Genomic DNA, 7,209 nt, shown 5'->3' on the forward strand with positions numbered 1-7,209 from the left:
AATAAATATAGAGTCAACAAAAACTCCAAACTGTAATAATACCTCAAATGGAGAAGGGCACCAAAGCAGGGGACACAGAAGAGGGGGAGGAGGAAGAGGAGGAGGAGGAGTAGGGGCATGGAGGAGATAGAAAAGATAGAAATGGAAGGGCGAGTGCAAATACGGGAGATAAAAGATAAGGAGGAGGAGATAAAAGATAAGGAGGAGGAGAGGAACAGTTCTGTTATGTTTTAGTGAAACGGTGACAAACGATTTAATGAATACCTGCACTGCAGGAGTAACTAAGAGCTAATACATCAATGCAGTGTAATTTTAACAAAAAATAACAGTGAGAGGGAGCAATATAATAGTGTAACAGTGCTATTGCCGTGATGTTTTTCCTTTGTTTCTTCGTCACAAGTACAAAGACTTTGTTGAACACTGTGACAAAGAAAACACTGCAAGTGAGTATCTCGACAGTTCAACAGTGTAATTGATGAATGAAACGAGGGAACAGCACACGCGACAATAACATAGAACTGATACACAAGACTGTAAAAGGTCAAAGAGAGCATGACAATCCTGGAACAGCGGAGCTGTGAAAGACAAAAGAAGGAAATGGTACATCACGACAACAAAAAAGACCATGCAGAACAAGGCAGTGCATTATAACAAAGAACACAGTGAAAGTGAACAAAGAAGATATAGAAAATCGGGGTGTATTTATAACAAATAATACAGTGAAATTGAAGATTTTGAAAGTAGAAAACTAAGTAAGAGCGTGGTATTAGTGTTATCAAAGGAATGAGTGTAATATAATTTGTGTCCGAGATACTTTGACAAAACACGAAATAGATTATGTTTTAATGAAACACATAAGAGGCACTTTAGAACACCATAAAGATAACAACACAATTCTATATCAAACTGTTTGTCATACATATTTTGATACAAGTCTTCAAGAAGTGAACTTTGATGTAATCTAAAAAAGAAAATCAACTTGACGAAATCTAAAAAGCAATTTAGAAAGATAAAAGAAAAGGCACATTTTCTATTTTTTTTTTATATGATAGTCAGTATAAGTCTTTGAAAATCAACAAAGAAGATGAATTGTAGTTTACCCGTGCTTGTCCATATTAATAATTTCGCAACAAACAAAATATAAACAAGCAAGTGATGACCCAATGAAACGTGAACAAATTAAACGAAAAGAAAAAATGAACAATGGAAAAAAAAATATATTGCGACAATGTAAAATTGAAATATGCAAAAATATTAAACAAAGGACGAGACAATATTGAAAATTGGTGATAAAGAGAAAGTCCGAACCAAACGTTAGAATTAAACAACGATAAACGAATCAATTGAACAGTACGAAAGACCTGTTGAACACATCCATCGTTCACCAGCGATGAAATCATCTTATCAGTAATTACCAATGCTTTTGTCAAAAGGTAATGGTCAGCAACTCTTAGAGCTAGAAGAGCCATTTTTTAAAGTTTAATTAAAAAAAAAAAAATCTTGTGCTGCCGCAATACATAGAAGTAAATTCAAATTAGGAAAAACATTTGTATAAATCAAGATTATTGATGGCTACAGATCTTTTGGATGTTGAATGAATATATATATATGTATATATATATATATATATATATATATATATATATATATATATATTATATATACATACATACATATACCAAAGGCTTTTTTCCCCTTACAAGGGAGGCAGCCAAAAAACAAAGGCATAGAATCCACTCCCACCCATTCCATCCGCTACATACTCTACTCCCCTCTGTTCTCTTTCCTCCATCTTAGCTTGGCACCTCCTGGATGACGGGTCATCCCTGCATCTTGTTCACAGCCCTGGGTCAGAAGCAGTGTCGCATGACACAGCACATCCACAGCAATGCCGCTTTATTAAATCGGCGGCCCCTTGTGTATGTCGATATATATATATATATATATATATATATATATATATATATATATTGTATACTTAGGGCGCAGGTTTTCTTTTATACACACTGAATTGAACACCACAGCATTTTCACAGTTATTAATTTTCTTCTTTATATTTTCAAGTTTCCTCACTAAAGTTCTTGTATCTTGATAATGACTCTTTGCAATCGAAACAATGGAGAACTTTAGAAAGTTCGTTTCCGCTCATCCTCCCAATATTAGAACTTTAGTGAGGAAACTTGAAAATATTAAGAAGAAAATTAATAACTGTGAAAATGCTGTTGTGTTCAATTCAGTGTGTGTGTATATATATATATACATACACACACACACACATACACACAAATTTGAAGCTTCTGGAGCCACACAAGTGGCCTGAATAAGCTCCAGGTTACGGACCATTGTCCTAGGATAAGCTTATCATAGAAATGGTAAAATATATATTCAAGGAAGACGACAGACCGGAAGGATATTAAATATTAAATGTGATTATCATTCTACCTCTGAACATAGAATAATTAAACCGCGCAAGTTAGAGCGTCTCTACTTGCGGCGGAGGTTGCGGTGACGGCAGATGGAAGCGAGTCTAAAAGAATGTTTTGTTTATGTAATAGAAATAGTTCCCTCCTTTGCTCAGAGCCTTAACATACTTCTTTATCAGTTACACATTATCTTCAATAGTAATGAATAAATGAAGAAAGTAAATAAACATGAATTAACACATGGATACATTAATCAGACAAGAAAATACATCGGACAAGAACTGTACTGGTTTGGTTTTTCATTATATTTCATCTGTCATGTCTGGATGCTCACTGGCCGAACGGGTTAGAGCGTCGCTGCTTGCGACGGAGGTCGAGGTGGCGGCGGTTCGAACCCTGCCGCGAACGAGTTGGACTAAGGCCATGGTTCATTAAATTCCAGGCTACAAAATCCTTTGTAATGGGGCATTACTCTAGCCTCCTTGTGGGGTAGTTCGCGACGCTAAACCGAATCAAAGGAATCATAAAGTAATGCTGAGTATCTCTGGTCCGTAGAGATATCCCTGAAGTCCCTAATATACTCGATTGCATAAAAAATGAGGCGTTAAGAAACAGAAGGGCATCCACGCCATTTTGTGCTGGTTTCGAGTTAAGCATGGACCGTGGAAGGCGTAACAGTGGTATTCTTAAAAAAATCTTTCCTTATATAAATTTTATATAAATCCTTGGATGGAAAATATTTATATAAGGAAAGATTTTTTTAAGAATACCTCTAAGAATCTTACGGTGGTATTCTTTAAAAAATTCTTTCATTATGTAAATCTTTCCCTTCCAAGGATTTATATAAGGAAAGATTTTTTTAAGAATACCACCGTAAGCCTCTTTTATAAACAATGATCCGTGATCAACTCGAAAACGGTAAAAAAAAAAAAAAAAAAAAAAAAGGCGAGGATGCCCCTCTGTTTCTGGACACCTCATATGAGGATAGACGAACCCAACATAGCAGAAATACAAGAGAATAGCATTAATATAATGCAATATAATACATTAATACAATGCAATACAACACATTACAGTACAATGCAATTCAATATATAATGCAGTACAATACAATATACAATAAAATACAATCCAATACGATACAATGCAAAATTATACAATGCAAAACATTACAATATAATACAATGCAATACAATATAATGCAATAAAATACGATACAATGCAATACAATATAATACAACACAATACAACACAGTACAATGCATTACAATACATTTCAATAAGATGCAATGCAATATGATACAATGGAAAATAGAGCAGTAGGAATTATGGGAAATATAACAGTAGTAATATACCAGTAGAAATGGTAAATTGCATCGATAAACCTATAAAATAGCTCGTATGCAATTTATGCATAACAACTGAAACGTAACAAAAAATTACAGAAAATTTTCATGCAAGAGAAGTATGATGGAGTAGAATGAGGGGTCGTGCAGTAGATAAAATACCTGAGCGAGTTCAAGGTCCATATAGTATATGGACCTTGAGCGAGCTGGGGCGTCGCTACTTGCGGCGAAGGTCGAGGGGTGGTGGTTCGAACCCTGCCACCGGCAAAGTTGAACTAAAGGCTTGGTTCATTAAATTACACGCTACAAAGTTCTCTGTAAGGGGCACCGTCATAGCATCCTGATCTGGGGGAGTTTGTGACGTTAAACCATAATCATCATCATCATCATCATCATTATCATCATCATCATCACCTGGGAAACTAAAATGGCATATGAAATCATTCAGAAAGAGAGAATGTGAACGTATTTTGGAAATGCAGCAAAGCAAAGACGAAATTCAGTTGCAATATCTGAACAGAATCACCAGTAACGGTGATGTCGATCAAATAATTCCGACTCTCGTCCCCGGATTCGAACCGGGCTCGTGAATAAGTACGGACGGCAGTTAGCAGTCGACTTAGTTCCTCGGAAAGTAGATTAATTTCAAGGCTGGAGAGTTTTATAGGCTCGATAGCACAGTCGGTAAGGCGATGGCGCCGTGATTTCACGATCCCGGTTCGAATCCGGGGGACAACGACTGTAGCAGTATGTTATATTGTTTGTTAACTGGTTAGCCTATTTTCTTGTTTTATTTGTTTAATTTTTTATTTATTTGTTTATTTACTTGTTTATTTTTTATTCATTTTACTTATTCATCTATTTATTGTTCACTCGTTTATGTATTTGTTTGCTTGCTTGCTTTTTTACTCATTTATTAATTTGTTTATGCAGTTATTTAATCGATATATTTGTTTATTTTTTTTTCTTTGTTTCTTTGTTAGTTTGTGTACATACTTATGTCTATAAAAACAAATAGCGTCAGGTGGAATTTCACTTCATCAAAATGAATAAAAGATTAGCACAAAAAAATCAGTTAACAAGAGAAAAGCTTTAGACAACAAGAACAAGTCACTAATCTGTTTGAATATCAATTGAACTCCTTAGAATACTTAGAGAATATGTAAATAAACTGTAAAGGTAGATTAAGAAGAAAAAAATTCGTCTCTTTGCCGACAAGTTGAGCTGATTGGTTCGAATCCAGAAGCATACGAAAGAACGTCATCAAATCAAAGTCGAAATTGGAGAAGAATTTTTTGTCAAAAGCGCGAAGAAAAAAAAAAAAAAAGGAAAAAAGAATTTGAAATGAACTTACGATCAAGGCAATACACGGGGGGCAAAAACACAGACGAAACCAAACGAAACAAGAACGAAATGAAATGAAGACCAGTATTCCCATAATACTAAAATCTTGCAAATGACGAAACGAAATTGAATTCAATACGAAACAAATCAAATAGGATCTGAATCTACAACCAGATCCTAATAAACATAAACCTGACCTAGATCCATCAAACCGCTGCTTCAGACTAAAAGAAAAGAAAAATATCTAAACGCAATGAAAACGTCCATAGGAATAATGTATTATAAAAAATATATACATACATATATATATATAAATATATATATACATTATATATATATATATATATACACATTTATATAAATTCACTGGAAGAAGATAGACGAATGGAATAGACTTACTGTAGTGAGCGAGGAGATTATCGATTGTTTTAAGAAAAGATTAGACACCTTTATGGATGGGGATGATTGGTAGTAATGGACACGGAACTGCCTAGTGTAGGTCTTATGGTCTCTTACAGTCTTCTCTATTCTTATGTTCTTATAACTTTATGGATAGGGATGATACCTGATAATGGACATGGAACTACCTAGCGTAGGCCTTATGGTCTCTTACAGTCCCTTCCATTTTTATGTTCATACAACTTTATAGGTGGGGATGAAGTGGTAATGGACATGGAACTGCTTAGTGTAGGCTATGTGGTCTCCTCCATACTTATGTTCTTATAACTTTATGGATGGGGATGGTCGGTGGCAGTGGACATGGAACTGCCTAGTGTAAGCCTTATGGTCTCTTATAGTCTCCTCCATTTATATGTTCTTATAACTTTATGGATGGGGAAGAGGTAGTGATGGACATGGAACTGCCTAGTGTAAGTTTTATGGTCTCTTGTAGTCTCCTCCATTTATATGTTCTTATAATTTTATAGATCGGGATGAGGTGGTAATGGACATGGAACTGCCTAGTGTAGGCTCTATGGTCTCTTGCAGTCTCCTTCATTTATATGTTCTTATAGCATTATGGGTGAGGATGATAGTTGATAATGGACATGGAACTGCCTAGTGTAGGCCTCATGAACTTTAGCATTCTCCTCCATTTATATGTTCTTATAACTTTATGGATGGGGATGACAGTTGGTAGTGGACATGGAACTGCTGAGTGTAAACCTTATGGTCTCTTGCAGTCTCCTCCACTTATGCCTTTTCCTTTTTGGCTACCTCCCTAATAAGGAGGAAAAAGCCTTGGTATATGTATGTATGTATAACTTTATGGATGGGAATGATAGTGGACATGGAACTGCCTAATGTAAGCCTTATGGTCTCTTGCAGTCTCCTCCATTTATATGTTCCCATAACTTTATGGATGGGAATGATACAAGTGGACATGGAACTGCCTAATGTAAGCCTTATGGTCTCTTGCAGTCTCCTTCATTTATATGAGGTGGTGATGGACTTGGACCTGTCTTTTGTTATCTCTCCCATTGTTATGTATATATTTATTGATACGGATGAGGTGGTAATGGACATGGAACTGCGTAGTGTAGACCTTATGGTCTCTTGGAGTCTCCTCCATTCTTACACATATATTTACAGATACGGATGAGGTGGTAGTGGACATGGAACTGCGTAGTGTAGGTCTTATGGTCTCTTGGAGTCTCCTCCATTCTTACACATATATTTACATATACGGATGAGGTGGTAATGGACATGGACTGCGTAGTATAGGCCTTATGGTCTCTTGCAGTCTCCTTCATTCTTATGGTCTTATGTTCTTATAACGCAATAGATTTCATGAGGACGTGGAGGGTCCGAGAGAAATTGGATGAGAACAGAAATCGAGCGAATTCTAGATGAAGGGAAGGGAGCAACACTAATGTTCTCTGTCGTAGGGGCAAGTGGGAGGGAAGGTCCAGAGGGGAAAGGAGGAGGAGGAAGATGAGGAGGAGAGGAAGGGGATGATAGAGGAGGAAGAGGAGGGAAAAGCGGGCGACAAACGGAGAAGAGGAGGAGGAGGAGAAGGAATAGGAGTAAGTGGAGGAAAGTCCAGAGGACACAGAGGGGAAAGGAGGAAGAGGAGGAGGAGAAGAGGGTGGAGGGGA

This window comes from Oratosquilla oratoria, chromosome 20, assembly GCF_046742065.1.
Source record: "Oratosquilla oratoria isolate Oo_2021 chromosome 20, ASM4674206v1, whole genome shotgun sequence".
Classification (NCBI taxonomy): Eukaryota; Metazoa; Arthropoda; class Malacostraca; order Stomatopoda; family Squillidae; genus Oratosquilla; species Oratosquilla oratoria.